An 18,514-nucleotide genomic window follows, 5' to 3' on the forward strand; every position below is an offset into this window, starting at 1 on the left:
CGACAAATGTATGACAACCCTTGTAATAGCGTCAAGTCCCCTATAATTGGGACCTTAATTATTTTATGGCTGCAGCTCCGAGCTTACCTGAGGTTGCCCACCTCTGGCCTACAAGAAAACCACTACCGAGAGTAGTGTCAACCCTCCTAACTCAAAATCAATAAAATGAGACGAGTGTTGAATCCAAACCCAATATTTCAAATCCAAGAGCAAAAACTTTGACAAACAATGAACCAAGTGCAGGTAAACAAATAAGCACTGACTCCACCCGAAATAAGCGAAAAAAATCAATGTTTCCTAAACCCAGTGAACACATCAATAATCACAAAAATGGATAAAGAAGTGACGTTTATCGTTACAACCAGATTCGAAATGCTAAGCGACAGCAACATGGAAGACTCTATAATCAGTGAAGATAACGTATCGACAATGGATTCAAGTATCATGAAACCCAAGATAGCGCCAATAGCAGTGACCTTAAGAATCACAAACCATAAACTTTTGATAGAGGTAATCAGGACATGATGTAGTGAAGAAATGAAATTCAAATACAAATCGCAATCTACAATAGCATTTGCAGCAAGCTCTCTTGACTACCAACCGATATGGAAGAAACTAAAGGGGAAGAAGTGCAACTACTTCACCTATACAGACTTCGAAGATAAACCGCACTATCAGCTAATTGAAGGGCTCCTTACATTTCCGACCGATAAAATCGAAGCACAACTGAGGGAACAAGAGATCAAAGTTACCAGATGTTGGGACCTGAAGTAAAGAGGCAGCAAGGAGTCGCCATTCCATTACGTCATCTGTATGGTAACGATTGCGTCAGCACAAGTGGCAGCAAAAGCAACAAATGTTAAATACTTGGCGCACTGCAAAATCCACTAGGGGGAGTCTAAAAATAAGAAGCGGGTAACAGACTGCCATCAATGTCAACAATTCGGCCACGGTTCCAGAAACTGCCATCAAAAACCTAAGTGTGTCAGATGCCCTTAACTACTACGAAAAACACAACCAGTTAAATTGAAGGAGCATTAACCACACTAACCCAACTAATAAATAACGCGGTTGCTAAAACAATTCTACCAAAAGAAATATACTACAATCTAGTCAAAATGCCCAAAGAGATCAAATTGATAATAAAAGAACGAATTACAATTAGGAGTAAATTTCAGAGAACGCGCGATCCTTATTGGAAGAGAGTCAAGAACTTTCAAAAAAAAATCCTAACGTACACTAGGAAAAGTTGAGTTAACAAATTGACCAATCTTAGTGGTCGTGATCACTCACGATGGGAATGGCACGATCATTGAAAGGACTAAACCAAAAACCAATAATAGTTCTTCATGGTGCAAGGGGCATGGCTCTTGATGATCTCTCCAAGGCCAACGTACTTGAAGATGCTTTTGAAGAAATTCATAGATTGAGAGAAGACTTTGGCGAACCTGGTCGCGAAATAAAAATTTAAAAAAAATCCTCCACGCAATAAAATACATCGAGATAGATAAAATAGAAATTGAACTAGTCATCCCTAGGTAACTATCAAAAATACTTGTAAACTGAGAAATAACGATCGATTTTTCACGTTAACACGCAAACTCCCTCAACAAATAGCAATAGCAGCGCTAAAAAAAATTAAAAAATGAGACTGAAAAACTCTGATATTAGTGTAAGAGTAAGATAGATAGAGTAAGATTAGAGTAAGAGTAAGAGTGAACTAGTTGTAAATATTAATCATAAGTCTACAATAAAACAAACATGGAGACCACCCCGACTCACTTCCAGAAATGAAATTATTAAAAACGAACTACAAGCTATAGACAAACCACATGTAATAACTACAAGCAATATATCAAAATCAAGAATTACAAAGCACTAAATTAACGCTGTTAACAGGCACCTCAACATAAGTAAAAACTCATATGTAACGCAACCAATCATGTTGGACAAAAAATCAACTGAATCAAAAGTCTATAAAACTAAACCAAACTGAACACTCGGCAGCAGTTCGTGCTTGGCTCGCCTTGAGCACTGAACACGCTGGCTGGCTCTCTAAGCTCTGCTGAAACCTCTCCTCTGTCAGACTGAGGACACATAAAATGCTAACAGAAAAGTAGTAACTTTCGATTCCGAGAAATTCACGGCTCACATGTGTCGAACAATATTTGTTGACAGTCATTTTACGCTCAGTGAGTACCGAACTGTACTCTTTTCGTTTACTAATAAACGAAAAGTTTTTTCGTTTATTGTTCGTTTACGAGTAAACGTAAAGGCACTTTTTGGCACGAGGTGAATGTAGCAGCAATACCAAAAATAATTATTTAGAGAATTGACCTAAATAACTTTATTTATATGCTAAGATTAAAAAAATGTCCAAGTTCTCAATATTTTTTTAATCTTAGCGTATAAATAAAGTTCTTTAGGTCAATTGAATATATTATTAGGCACATTTTGACGAATGTGGACTTCCAATTTGAATTCTTGCAAGCAAGTAAAATTGTGTTCTATTCGAATACTTAATGTCAGATAGCGAATTCGTGTTTTATCAAGTTGATGCGATTATTGATATTCATGCGACTGTCTATTTTGTTATGAGTGAGTTGTGCAAACGCAGTTTTGCTGAACATCTCCAAGTTTACGAAGTCGTACGCAGAGAAAAATTGTATTTTATTGAGGATGTTACGTAAATAAGCCATATGAAGTTGAATGTTCACTTTTTAAGTTCCTCAAGATTTATAATACCAATTCAAATACATGAATAAAGAAATCATAATAAGAATTTCAACACATTATTTCTGAAACTCAAAAAAATAGTATTTTTCACTCACTTTTTCGCCATAGCTATAGTGCTATTTTATGTCATTGTGGTCGAAATCGTGTTTTTATCGGAACGAAGCGAGGTTAGAAACGCGTTTTACAGGTCGCGATGACGTAAAATTATATTCTCCATTGCTAAATTAATAGAACAACAAAACAAAAACTCAAAGACAAAAACGAATATTTAAAATATCAAAGATAAAAATGATGATTTGGAAAATTAATTAGTAAAATTTGAATTTATATATCTTCAAAAAGTATTATATTTGTTTATCATTAACAGCCATTTTATATATCTCAGCATTTCGTATGTTGCTTCTTATAAAATACTAGACGGCGTGCGCGCTATGCGCGCCCTTTCTGGATCCGTTCTAACCATGCGACTTTTTCCGAAACCCATCGTCGAAAATCAAAAGTTTCTCGGGTTTCATCAGATTTTGCATTCCGATTTCAGTACGATAACACTTTTCTTTGGATTACCTATTACATCGATCACAACCTTGGAAGGAATTCGAATTGGCGATCATTGCGTATGGTCAACAAAACGATTCCACTTGCACATAATTTTTTACGATATTACTCGTACGTTGACCTCCGAGGGAAATTCTTAATGATTCTCATGATCGAACACGTGAAAATGCAACGTATAATTGACCGTGGTTGAAGACATCTTTTCTGAGGTCGATATGTATATTCTTGAAAGGTTGACCTTGACTCTTATTAATTGTCATCATAAAAGCAGGTCTCAATGGGAATTGACGTCTTTTGAAGATGAACGGATAGATATTCTCACAATATAGACTTACACGATGTATGCAAACGATCTCTCCCACTTTATCACCTGTTAGAGTCTGACAACGTAGAAGATTGTTCGCAAGTTCCAGTACCTGTAGTCTTGTTCCATTGCAAAGTCCTTCATTGACACTCATGTTACGTATCAGCATTACGCCACAATTGATCCTCAATTTTAATTCATATGGTGGAAAATTTGGAAGATTCAGAGTATGGAGATATTCTGGTAAACTATCATGGCTGATATCTCCATTATCACAATTCTCTACATTGTCACTGCCTGTATATATTTTCTGCGTTTTCCTGTCGAGTAGATCGATAACCCGATCATTAATTTCATCAACGTCTATATTTCGGGCTGACAGAATTGCCACTTTGGCTAAATCTCCATATCTACGTTCATTAATAATATTCGTGAAAATGTGAACTATATCAGCTGATGGTTGAGCAGTACACTGTTCTGGAACAATTAGATTATCGTTGTTATCATTTCAATTGCCGTCACCGACCGACAAAACATATTTCGCGAATTCGATCTCTTGAGGTAAAGCTCGCATATTTTCTGTTAACGAAAATACTGAAAAGTCTTTCCACAGTAAACTGAATTTAATGGACAAATTCACCAGTTCACTACGGGTTGCATGCGGTTGAACTGGAAGTAACTGGCGGAAGTCTCCACCGAGAATCATGATCTTGCTGCCAAAAGGCAAATCATTGTGCATAAAGTCACGTAGAGAACAGTCAAGTAATTCCAGGGCATATCTTGGTGCCATTGGCGCTTCATCCCAGATAAAAACATCAACTTCGCGTAAGTAATGAGCTTTACTTGATTGACTTTTAAAATTCGGCACAGAGTCATTGAAAATGGTAATGGGCATTTCGAATGACTTGTGAACTGTTTTTCCTCGTGGCAGTAAAATTGCGGCAATACCTGTATACGCCATCGTGCGTACTTTTTTTCGCGAGTTCTCAATAAATGATAAAGAGTAGTATAGACAAATGTTTTTCCGGATCCCCTAGGTCCATCTATGTAGAAATATTTAGTCGGTGTTCCTATTGTTTCGACAGCATTCAATACATTATCCACAATGTCTTTCTGTTTCGAATTCAATTTTCCATATTGATTTTGACCAATATCTCTATGCTCTTCAAGTGAAATTTCATCTTCGATCTCAACATCAATATTATCCTCTAAGTCTGTCAATTGTGGCATTGTGGGAAATTGACTAATACCTGATCCTTCGTCAGATAAAAGACGATTCATTTCAACGTAAGTCCGTCTCTAAGCTTCCGGCACGTTCAATTGCCATTGTAAATCTTGAGCCATCACATCCTTAAACTTTTGCCAGAGTTCTCCGGGGTTAATAGGCTGACAATATATAAAAATTCGTACGAATAAATTACGTAATTGTCTAGGCATCATCCATACCTCTCCTTCTGTCATTGCCCGTTCCCACTCTGCGTCATCCTCGATGAGATCTAAAGCAAGGCAAGCATCTTGAAACGTAGGATATGTTTGACCATCAACTGTTCTGAGACTTTCATAGCTTGTTGCTCCCTTAACATTTATCAGTAATAAGCACAGATAAAATAACTCACTTTGGGTTGGACTTACACTATACATTCGTCCGATGACATTGAAATGCGATTGACGTTTCATTCATTTCGATACATTGGAACCACTTTGCTTTTTGAACACATAATGTGACGGAATTCCAGAATATGTGAATTGGAGAGCATTGGAATCGCGTTCATTCAAAGCGAAATAATCGAGAAGCGTGTTCGTTCGTTGTAGTGCTGATCTTATGTCATTTTCGTCTGCATCATCATTGATAATTACGTTATGTTGATTCTGTAAATGAACAGGCACCCTCGTAATTGAATGGCTTTTAATCTGCAAGGGCCGTCCTAATATTCGGTCGCATGCTTCTGCTGGTCCTACATATCGAGCATCAACGAAATTCTTGATTTGATCGTGCCCAATTACGTTTTCATTAGTCTCTGGGTCACGTATGGTAATATACGCCGTATCATGCCCTTTGTACATATACTTGTAGAGGTATTTAACCGATTTGATGCTCGTCACTACCTCAACGTTGATATGACAATCAAATAATTTCAATAATTTTGAACTATAAGTTACGACGTACTGGTTATCAGTTGAAGTACCATTGGCACGATCGTAACTACTGGTATTTCGTCTTTGATAGGTAGGATATCCGTCTTCATTCATTGACGTTTCTTCTTGAAAATTTTTAGGGAATTTCTTAGAACATCTCCCTCTTTCATCTTTACACCAATTTCCACATGGACCATGTATCATCTGCTTCATGATTGTATCATAAAGAATGGTATCTCCCTCAGGATCTGGGATTTCCGCTGCAATGTATTTATCAACGACGTCAGGAGTGGTAATTTTACAATCTTGTTTTAGTGTCAAGAGTAGATGAAGATGAGGCAAGCCCCGTTTTTGATACTCAGTGACATTAACATGTGCAATCACATCACCAAATAACTTCTCTTTCGAGACGACTTCTATCAGCCGTTCTTTTTTCAAGTGAAGAATGCGTGAAACTAAGTCTGGTCTATCAGACGCTGTTTCACCTGGTAACAAATTTTCTTGGATTTCCAACTAATTGGGATTGCATGTCATGGTAATGAACAGGTCAGGTTTTCCATATTGTCGTACAATTGCCATGGCATCTTGATAATGTTGAAGCATGTTTTGCTGAAATCCCGTGAATGATGAGGGAAGAATTATGACTTTACGTAGTGTAGTTTGCCTTTCATTTACTGATCGTTGCAAATGATCGAGCAATCCTTGGTAGGTATCCGTGCGTAAGGTTTTTTGATTCGCTCTGCGGAAATTCAGACGGTCTTTTTCAATTTTGACATAATTATCAACAACCCACTATTGAAACAATCTTCCTCCCATTAGAAAAATATTTTTATCTCGAACCGCCATCCTGTGTTTGACATACTGGGCTCTGGAAACACGTCGAGATTTCCTCACGCATGGAATATTTGGACCATCCTTGAATTCCGTATGGATAAAATAGCGGGTAAATCCAAGGTTCCACATTTGGATCAAGAAAATGAATGGTTTGTAAAGTTTTGGTACGTTTATTACGGATGGAGACATAAGATTCTGGAATATCTCCATCAGCAATCATTTTGAAAACAGCAGCGACCTCATTAATTCTTTGTGAATTATAGCGTCTCGGATCCATACCATGTTTCAATGAAAACAAAAGCTGCATTTCTGGCTCTTTTTCCATGTGATTATTCTCTATTGCTGATGGTACTTCTTCATGCATCATTCGATAGGATTGAGCATATATATTACACTTACGAATCGTATCCTCTATGGCTCCAACTATGTTTTTATCCAATGTGGAAACTTGTTGACAACGTATATCCGTGGCTTCATTTTGATCAACAATGAAAATTGACCATGCGATGGGCTCTCATTTTCAAAAAGATATAACGATGTATTCATTTAATAATAAATTTACCCTTGTATGTTAAAACAGTACGGTCCAGATCGTCTGTTATTGAAAGTTACTAAATTAGCATTGAATGATGCAAAACTGAAAGAACTATTATAACAGCAAATATGTTCAAGAAAATGTTTGGATTGTTCGTGATTCCCATCAAATAAGTCCGATAACAGTACGGGAGGCTCGGGTAAAGGATTGAGAGCGATCTCTCCATGCCCACAACAATCATTGAAAGAGTTTTTTTTCTGTGCGACCCTTTCAACTTCGAAGTGCATCGCACTACAATGTTTACATGAAATGTTCATCTTTCCTATGTAGTGCTTCTGAATCCATTCAGACGTATCTGCACTATATCGTTGGGAAGTTCACCATTGGTACCAACACGATCCTGGTCGTTTAGATCACTAGAAACGTTATGCATAATCAATATGAAATTGTTACCCTGAATGGTTCTCTTTGTATTCATTCTTTGACGAAAATTTAAAAAATCACAATAAATTTTGTGAAAAAATGGCGCCAAGTCGACGTGAATCTAATCGCCTCCAAGCCAGAAACATGGGACAATTACTGAATAGTTCAAATCACACAGTAGGCGAGCCGATTATGATACAATCTTATTTTTAAAAAACCATGGAAATATTTAAAAAACGCCGAGTTTATGCTGACAGCGCCGACTAGGACAATGTTCCGCGGTTTTAATTCCGATTGGAAAATCGATTATTGTTAATAAAGGCTTTATGATTCCGGCTGTAAGACAGTGTTTTACGGCTGCGTCGCTTTGCTTCGCGTGAACGAAATGCTGACTACGGCAGTTATGACAAAAAATAGTGGGCGTCATACGGCCAAAAAAAATTTGTCGACGAATATGATTGTTGCAAACCTCATCTTCGCTAGAAAAGTTTTTTCGGCCTAATGACAAAATATACTGTTTCAAACCCCGTCCATAGGTAATTGATTCGGAAAAAAGTCAACTTGGCGCGCCGGGCTGTTCGATAATGAACATACTTCGTAGGAAGTGAATGATTGACAGAGCTAGAGCTCGCACGCTAATTGACAAAACGCCAAAATTATTGATATTTGATTCAGCTTATTATATCACAATTGGATTCCGTGTACCAGACGTGTACTTAAACTATTCACCAATGAACGATCAAATAGCATATCGGTGTGAGGAGAGTGCGTACCCGTCAGTGCGATGGCGCGTTCATAAGCGACGCATGGTGGCACACTTACATTATTAGACAACGGCAAAGAGTGGGGGACGAAGATCATCAGTGAATAGTTTAAAATGAGATGTAGTGCTTATACATGATAAGATGTCCGTAACGACTGAAGTAATTACGTAATTATCAATCGATACATTCAATCAATAATCCACTTACGAATTTATGACTTGCTAGGGAATTGCTAAAATATACTTGTAATTTTTTACTATGTTCCCGGCAACGTAATGATACTCACTGAATTGAAGGGGAAAAATTAGGCGCGCCAAGTTGACTTTTTTCCGAATCAAGTTCCTATGAACGGGGTTTGAAACAGTATATTTTGTCATTAGGCCGAAAAAACTTTTCTAGCGAAGACGAGGTTTGCAATAATCATATTCGTCGACAAATTTTTTTTGACCGTATGACGCCCACCATTTTTTGTCATAACGGCCGTAGTCAGCATTTCGTTCCTGCGAAGCAAAGCGACGCAGCCGTAAAACACTGTCTTACAGCCGGAATGACAAAGCATTTATTAACAATAATCGATTTTCCAATCGGAATTAGAACCGCGGAACATTGTCCTAGTTGGCGCTGTCAACATGAACTTGGCTTTTTTTTAATATTTCCATGGTTTTTTAAAAATGAGATTGTATCATAATCAGTTCGCCTACTGTGTGATTTGAACTATTCAGCAATTTTCCCATGTTTCTGTCTTGGAGGCGATCAGATTCACGTCGACTTGGCGCCATTTTTTTACAAAATTTTCTTGTGATTTTTAAAATTTATATTTATATGATTTTTTTTTTAAATTGTATGATTTCATCCATGCAGTTATTGTCCCATGTTTCGGCCTTGTGTTTAAATTAACGTCGATTGGCTCCATTTGTTCACAACATTTTTAAAATTATTTTTTAATAATAAAACTCTTGAAAAAGTGAATTCTTATCCATCGCTATGTAGTGATTTTTGTAATAGTGTAATAATTACCTAACAAATGATGCAATCAAGAGTATTGTTATCTGTTTTAAACCTCTTTGACATGTGTTGGTTAATCATAGTAATTTTCCTCAATGAAATATAATTTAACTATTCGTGTTTTAGTTTTTATTAAATCATTCAAGTTGATTATTGAAAAATATTACATAAAAAATTTAAATTTGGAGGTAATACTTTAATTCAAATATTAACACTCGATTCCAATTGTGACAGAGTAATTCACAAAAAAAAATTAGTAAAAGAAAATACGTTTCAAGAGATATTTCAATATAAGAGGTAAACACCACAAGAATATTAAAAGAAATCAGTCCTGGAATGCGGCGAATTTAATCCGCAACGGCAATCCTCGGGATCGTAACAATAGAAAAGGGCGACACTGGGGGGGAATCAAAACAAAATACACGTGCCGTATACAGCAGTCAGCCCCACGTCGTGCGCCAATTGTGACCTTGGCCGGGGAACTAAAATAGAATAATTCCCGGCGACGACACGATATTAGCGAATTAATAATATTCTGGAAAAATTAAGGAAATGTACTATGACTTACGGGAGGACCTGAAATAATAAGAGGGAGGGGGGTTCTCAATCATTACTCGGGGGGATTTATAAATTGACTCTGTATTCTGATCTCATTACAACATATTAACATAACAAATAATCCGGGCCTTTTGACTACTAACTAATTGACTCGAGGGTGGGGGTGAGGCCAACTCACTTGCGGCTACGCGAAATATGATATAATTAAAAGAAGGGGCAACTCTAACTCTGGAAAAAAGGGGGGGAAGTGAGGGGGGCCAACTGTAAAAGTAATAATGAATAGGGGACTTGAATTACTAAGAAAATGAATTTACTGGAGGCTCACCGTTGGGGGGAAATTATATTCGGGGGCCGGGAAAGTCGTTAGGGCAGGGAATAAAAAAATGGGGCACTCACGGGGAATGGTTTCTTCAAAATTCTCTCCGCTTTTCTCGGGGTCTCTCCTCCTTCCTTCTTTCTCCCGGCTCTCCTCGGATCCTCTCCACGAGATTCAGCCGTACAATTTTCCTCTCAGCAAATCGGTTCCTGCACGCGAGATTCCTCTCAACTGTTCTTCCACACAATCTCACAATCTTTCTCCTTCACCAGTTCTCACAATAGTTCCTCTCACACCCGAAATTTAGTCCTTCACACAGTATTTCAGCCGGTTCTCTTCACCGTGAGTTCTCCCAATCATCCTCACCTCTTTCTTCCTGGTTTTTGGGGGGGTCATCAGGTGTCCTTTTTCCTGAGGTTGATGCGGGAGTGCCAGGGGGAGGGAAAACGGGGACGGGAGTTAGAAGTATCTGGGGATGGGTTGCCCAACGGTGGCACAAAAGATTACTTAAACCTAACTTGACCTATCAAAATAACGTGTATTAATTAAGTGGAAGGGGGGGGGGGGGCGCCAAATTCTGCCTCGTCACAGTAATTAATTAAAGATTAAAATGCTCGAAAATTGAAGCACTGAAAATTTTTAATTTAAAAGATTAAATTTAGGTGCAATATTCAAATTAAATATTAACAATTGATTCCAATTGTTAAAGGGTCATTTACAAACATTAAATTATCAGCTTAATTAATTTATGATTAAAATTTTCGAATTCTAAATATTTAAAAATTAACTAACCTAAAATTTTTAATTTGGTTGTTATATTCAAATCATTAAATTATTAACAATCGATTCCAATTGTTAAAGGGTAAGTCATAAATATTAAATGACTTGACGCTCCTTGATTGGCTTACAAGCACGGGCTCCATCCTAGTTCATGCGCCACCGCTACGGACCCGTGAGGATGAATTCCATAAGCGCAGACAATTTCCCCTATACTTACGAGTTTTATTCTCTAGAACAGCCCACCCAGACAGCGCTAGGGAATAGTAACGCTCTCGAAATTATAATAAAACTCTTGAAAAAGTGAATTCTTATCCGTTGCTATGGAGTTATTTTTGTAATAGTGTAATAAGTGAAAAATGTAAAAAATTCATCAGAAAGATCAACCGCGATTTATATAACGTATCTGAGAATACTTTTGCAAAATAGCGCGCGTTTGATGGGGAAAAATGCCATTGAAGTTTTTTTAAAGGGTTAGGGGCGAGTTGTTTGGTGAAATATAATACACGACAGCTCTCTGCCAGTGACGTCATCTCTGCCTGTGACGTCAACTTGGCAGATACGCTATCGCGTATCTTGATACACGACACCTCTCTGCCTGTGACGTCACCTCTGCCTGTGACGTCAACTTGTCAGATACGCTATCGCGTATCTTGATATGCTCGTTGATGAGCGGCTTTTTCTTCACCTCTGGCTCGTTAGAATTCTTGTTCCTCCTCGGGTGTACGCTGGATCTTCCGTTTAGGCATTTTTTATGTCCTCCAAATTTATCAATAGTGAATTTAAATAGAAGAATGTAAATAGAAGAATTCGAATGAAATAAAGATCATGGTAAATTGTGGTTAGAGCAATTGAATTTTTTCCTGGAGCGGAAGCGGCTAAAATTGCAACATGTAAAAATATGAATGAGGCAATCGTATATTCACAAATTATTCGTTTTGGGGACAATTGGGATATACACATGAACTATTTTATTTATCAGTAAAGTTTATTGGTTTTGCTGTACAAATTCTTCTCATTTTTCTTTACAGTTTTATTAGTTATCAGTTCAAGTTATTTCATCAGTTCGAAGTAATTACTCTTTTACTATTTGGTATTTGTGTGATTATTTCGATAAATAATATACTATTTATAGTAGATTTATATATTCTCTACTCTATATATATTTGATATATTTGGTCTATGCACTCATATAATTCTATCTTCGTATTTTCTAATTATATTTTGAGATCAATTTGTTATATTATTTATATCTTTATTCATTCATTTATTTTTTTGCTACAGGCCCCCTGAAATAAAAATAATACCATGATTTATTAAGCAATAATGAGCCAGCATTTTCTGCCAGAAGTGGAGGGCGGGGGGAAAATAAACATGACATGAATGTAATCAAACTGTGTAAGAATAGCTAATTTGATCCGAAAAAAAAATGCGATTCATTTCGTAGAGGTTCAATTAAATCAAACAAAAAAGAGACAGTTGCTTGAATTGCGTGAAAGAATCGATTTTTCCAGGGGTTATTTCTCTCCATTGTTTTATTTTGCCCTCCCCCAGTGGGCATAAATTCAATTATTGTTGACTCAAATGTTGTTAAAGCAGATGGTCTTACCTTGGCGAAGCTGCATCCATGGAGTTCCATGGATACTTATATGGATGCTTATATGGATAGGGAATAGGGGTAAATAATGGTGAAAATGTCCGAAATGAGTGTCCAAAAAATATTAAAAAATAAAAAGATTGATTAAGTGCAAGTGAATCCCTTTAATTGGTTAATTGTAGCAATAAAGAAAAAAAATTGATAACGTGGAAAAAAAACGATGGGAAAATGGCGTGAGATGGCAGCAGTATCAACTTTTGACAGGATCGACCAAGAGTTTCCGCAGTATGCAATTAGCCGCAATGTAATAATGATTACAAAAACAAACTCATACAACCGTTTGGAAATCGTTCGCAGGTGATTGTAAAAAAGGTTATAATGTTATTTGTCTGGAAATTATCTGCAATAAACGTGATTGCAAAATTGCGTGGAGGGGATAAGACTTTGCAATCACGTTCATTGCTGATAACTTCCAGACGAATGACTCTCAAACGTCGATTCAAATAAATAGAGTATTTGCAAACGATTATAATAAAAAAAATGGTTTAAGAGTCATTAGAAAAAAAAAGCGGCTAACTACATGGGTCTTGAGAATTTTTTTTAATCTATCGACTCTTAAACATTATAACCTTTTTTACAATCACCTGCGAACGATTTCCAAATGATTATGTGAGTTTATTTTTGTAATTATTATTACATTGCAGCTAATGGCATACTGCTGAAACTCTTGGTCGATCCTGTCAACAGTTGATACTGCTCCCTTCTCGCGCCATTTTCCCATCGTTTTATTCCACGTTATCAATTTTTTTATTTATTTCTACAATTGACCAATTAAAGAGATTCAATTGCGCTTAATCAATCTTTTTCATTTTTTAATATTTTTTGGACACTCATTTCGAACATTTTCACTCTTATTTACCCCTATTCCCTAATTCCGTATCCATTTAAGCATCCATGGAACTCCATGGATGCAGCTTCGCCATGGTAACTGAATGTAATGAATGTATAAATAATATTTACGTGTAAAACCTGGATTCGCCTTCCCAGTCTGTTTCACATTTTCACCCTCGATTTTGAAGAATGATGATCCTAGATGCTTTCTTTAATAATCGTAAACTCCACAATCAATTACAACTCGCAAAGATTTGGCTTCGACAAACAGATGTATTTGATGTACTTCTGAAATGCAAATGCACAATAAATAGTATTTATCAAATTTGTCAACCAATTTTGAACGTGAAAAGATTAATAGTGTCATTTTACTCGATTCTCCAAGTGAATGAAGAAGAATAGATGATTTCTAACAGAAAAGACTCATAAATAATAAAGATAGTCATAAGATTAATAGCAACTCAATATCCTCAATTGAGTGAAAATATATATATATTTTTTTTATTTTTACATTTTCCCTTTGCTATTACCATAGTTTTCATGGTTTGATAGGCACCCCTTCGTCTTTAGCCTTTTTTAGCCTCTCCTACTATCCTCTCCTTATTTTTGCGGTGACATGGGTCGACTTTCGTACTGCGCCTATTTGGCTTGTACTGAGGAAAACCATGTAAAACCTAAGTAGCGCAGCCGGCCGGTACTGTGGGGATTCTGCTGTGTTCATCAGTCACACTGACTCGGTGAACACACCAGCTCTCCACACCCGTGCCTAACGGCGGCAGTCTACACGCCGAGGGGTGTAACTAAGCGGGCACCCATCTAAGTACTAACCCAACTGAGCGTTGCTTAGCTTGGATGATCGCCGGAGTCACACACCACCCGCGTGGCTACTGTCTTTTACTTTACTTTATAAAACGTTTATTAAGTTTTTCTTTTTACAATATATGTACAATATCTACATATTATTTAGTGCATAGTGTTTGATATGACTAGGCCACCAGCCGTGAGGCTCTTATACCTAAATTTACATGAGTGGTATGTATTAACTGACAGTTATCCTTATGGGTATGGAAGTATGGGGAATGGTCTACGATAGGGAAAATGTCTGTAGAAAAACCCTATAAGTTGCGGGTAAATAGGGGGGGGGGGGGGGGGAATGGGAATGGGGGTTGAAAGAAAAATGAACATTATCTTTTATTTTGACCACCGTGATCTTAGGTTGACGTCTATGTCATGTAGTTCGGTGTTTGTATGATTTATAAGGCTGGATTTGAAGTTATCGCTTAGAGTCGAAATGTACTCATGAATGAGGTTTATTTTCAGTGTATTGTGAATGGTGGAAATTTCTATTCTATGGCTGAAGTTACCTATGATTCTAAGGAATTTATTTTTAGTAATTTGTAATTTTGATAGATGTGAGTACGCTGCATTATGCCATACTGGGCAACCGTAGGTTAGTACCGGTCTAATGAGCGATTTGTACAATGTTAATTTCAAATTGGTACTCAGAGAGTTTGCCTTAAAAAGCCAGTAAAGGCGGGATAGTAGGCTTTTTGCGTTAGTGTTGAGTTTGTTTATGTGTTGACTCCATAAGAGTTTGGAGTTAATCCATAGGCCTAAGTATTTGGTACAATTTTTTGGCAAAATTTCTTTTCCCCTAATTTTTATCGTGGTTTTCTGGGGTCTGCCACGTGAAAAAATGATAGCTTCAGTTTTTTCCTCATTAACATTGATTTTCCACTTGTTTAGCTCCTTAATGATTACGGAAACTGCATTTTCCAGCCACGACATTGCCTTGTTTAATGAGGTACTAGAGGTGAATATAGCAAGGTCATCAGCAAAGCCTGCTATGTTTACATTTTTTGGGCAAGTTACAAAAATAGAAGTCATATATATGTTGAATAACGTGGGAGATAGTACCGATCCCTGCGGTACTCCAGCGGCAATTTTTTGCGGTAATGATAAGGATGATTCTACTTTTACCTGTATATATCTATTCTGTAAAAAAGAGTGTATAACTTTGCATGGGAATTCCGGAATGTTTAAGGAGATAAGCTTATGAACCAGCCTTCCTGGCCATACAGAATCAAAAGCCTTCTCACTATCCAGAAAGAGAGCCACAGATGTTTCCTTTGCTATACTTGCCTTTTTAACAAAGTTAGTCAGTCTTGCAAGTTGGTGAGTGGTGGAGTGGAAAGCCCTAAAGCCAAACTGTTCCTTTGGGAGAATTTTATGTTCATGGATGGATTTATTTAGCCTCGTGAGTATTATTTTTTCCAGCATTTTACCAAGATTTGGGAGGAGGCTAACAGGTCTGTAACTTACTGGGTGGAAAGCGGATTTGCCTGGTTTTAGTATGGGAATTACCACTGCTTTTTTCCAGGCATCAGGGAAATATTGTAGGAGAAGACAGGAATTCATGATTTTCGTGAGGAAAACTACTGCTTTTTTGGTGATATTTCTGATGAATATGTTAGGGATTTCATCGATACCCGAGGCTGATTTAGTTTTTAATTTTCGTACTATGCTGCATACTTCCTTGGGACTGCACAGGGATCCTTTCGGGATATCCGTTATGTTGTTATAAAGGTTTTTGTTAATGAAGGCATTTGTTTGCTGTTCAAAGGAAGGATTACCTCTTTCAGAGGCGATTTGATGGATGTTTGCATAATGTGAACAGAGGGTATTTGCCTTGCCGGCCTTATCACTAACTATTTTGGAGTTTAAATTAAAGTTCGGACTTTTTTGTTTCGGGGTATTATTAAAGTTTTTCGCAATCCTCCTGATGGTGTGATCCTTGGGACATACATTTTTGAGTTTATTATCCCACTCATTTTGTTTCCACTCAAGAATTTTGTTGTGGACTTCCTTAGTTAGTTTGTTTATCCACGATTTCAACCAGAAATTATGCTTGTTTTTTGCCAGTAATTTCTAAGTTTATTTTTCGGCTTTATCAATTTTATTAAGTGATCTGGCAATGGAGTGGGTTTGCGATGGAGAGGAAATACCGGGGTGTTTGCTTTATATGATTCTACAATATTTTTGGTAAGTAAATTAATGTTTTGATCAATAAGAACAGTTGATGTGCAGGAGGGGTTAGCAGTAGGAAGTGAATTGTCTAGTTGTTCTCGAAAATTTACCCAGTTAGCTTTGTTGAAGTTGAATCTCTTCACAGGATTAACAACAGTAGCTTTTCCGTAAATCGAGAACATTAAGGGCAGGTGGTCTGATGGTGATTCGTGAAGGACTTGAAAATTTGAGATTAGCTGTTGATTGTTTGTAATTAGTAGGTCAATGGTAGTTGGTGATTTTGAATTAGGCGGGTAATGGGTTGGTTCATTGGGAGCAAAAAGGAATAAATTTGAGGTTGAGGTGAGATTTGAGAGGATTTTACCGGAAGTGTTAGGATCACCTGGCGTCCAAGCAGTATGTTTAGCATTGAAATCCCCCGCTGCTATAGCCGAGCATCCTGGTTTAAGTAGAATTTTCAATAGTTCGTCATCCAACGATACATTCGGGGTTTGTAGATAGAATATATGTGGATGGCTTTACTATCTATGAAAATTTCTACTCCCACATATTCCGTGTTGGATTTAATCGTGTGAGGAAGGGTGTTGTATTTGATTGAGGTGTGAATGGCTATGGCCACTCCACCACCCACCTTTTGTGATCTGTCCTCTCTGACGAACGCAAAGTTTGGTAAATGAAGTTTTTTGATATTAGAATTTAACTTCGTTTCAGAAAATAGAATAACTTTGGCATTGTGTTCAGAAACTATCGGTGATAACTCTGATAGCTTCGGTTTCAGAGAATTGATGTTCAATGCAATAATGTTAATTGGCGGATTTTTGTTCACCCTCAATTAACCCCACTTACCTGGTGACCAGCAGAGAAGTATTATAACACTTGGAAATACTGGGGGATGTAGGTTATAGGTTAGTCGCTGTGCAGGAGCAGGTGGCAAACACGTGCTGTCTACAGCAGCGCACAACCGTGAATGTGGCTACTGTCGCCGCTAATTGAGTGACAATATTTTTTCCTTATGATTATGCGTTACCCACAGCTTACCGTCAGTGAAATTTAAAAGAATATCAATTCAATCACATTCTTCCTTCATGTTTAATCATAAACAAAATAGGGTCTCGTTGAATGATCTCAAGTTTTTAATTCCGTTACAATGGCACTCCGTGACAGGATGTGGCAGAAACTCGTAATAATAATGAACGGTCAAAGTTCCTTCATTAAAATTACTAATTATTCTGATAAGTTATAGCAGTGTTTCAAACTGTTGCGATGGTCGCGCACCGAGAGCTGGAAGTGAGAACTCATAGAAATGAATATGAATTTTCATGCAATAGATTTTCGCCTGGGATAAAAAAAAATCGCCTCGATCGGGAGAAGAAAGTTAAATATCCCTTTAAACACAATTTGACTCACGACACCTTTTTTTATTGAACGAACGAATAATTTTATTTTTGAATCGAACATTGTACAGTATTTCATAAGTTTTTCAAATAATTATTACGTTGAATACTCTCAATTCACATACACAATATTTTCTCAATAAATCAAATTATTTGCCTTGTGACGTGCACCGTTTTTTTTTTGCCGAGAGAGAGAACCGCGCCCAACCCGCGAATCCCACAGACCGTGGAGAAAAATTAATAAAGGGATAAATATTAAAATAAAATAAAAATAGTTCCGCGATTATCCCGGACGATCCGGAGATTACGCTGAGGCGGTTGAAAATTTAGGGTTTTCCCTGCTAATTCCGGAATTAGCAGGAGTTGTGGAAATACAGGGAATTCAGGGTAGGGGAATTGTAAGGGGTATTCCCTAATCAGCAGGAGATTAGGAATTCGTTTAATGGAAGTTTAGTGCCGGATAAGGATTTTGGGATTAGTCAATTAACGGGGAAATCGTGTCGGTCCTCACTCACGTCGCGAAGAGGGATAAAATAAAATTATCATCCGACGTGGATTTGGGGGTTACTCCGTTCGCGAAATCTTCCCGGGATGAACAGCCTGGCTGCGAGTGCCAGAACCCTTAAAACGAGGGGTCCATGAGGAATTTTACTTTACGGGTT

General features: G+C 37.3%; 1 protein-coding gene across 2 annotated transcripts in view; it reads left to right on the forward strand.

The window, feature by feature from the left end:
* The window catches only part of Frl (formin-like protein), a 152,152-nt gene that overhangs the window by 48,245 nt on the left and 85,393 nt on the right, over window positions 1-18,514 (forward strand). The gene's annotated exons all lie outside the window — the stretch shown is intronic.

The sequence above is a fragment of the Fopius arisanus genome, unplaced genomic scaffold (genome assembly GCF_000806365.1).
Source record: "Fopius arisanus strain USDA-PBARC FA_bdor unplaced genomic scaffold, ASM80636v1 scaffold00089, whole genome shotgun sequence".
NCBI lineage: Eukaryota > Metazoa > Arthropoda > Insecta > Hymenoptera > Braconidae > Fopius > Fopius arisanus.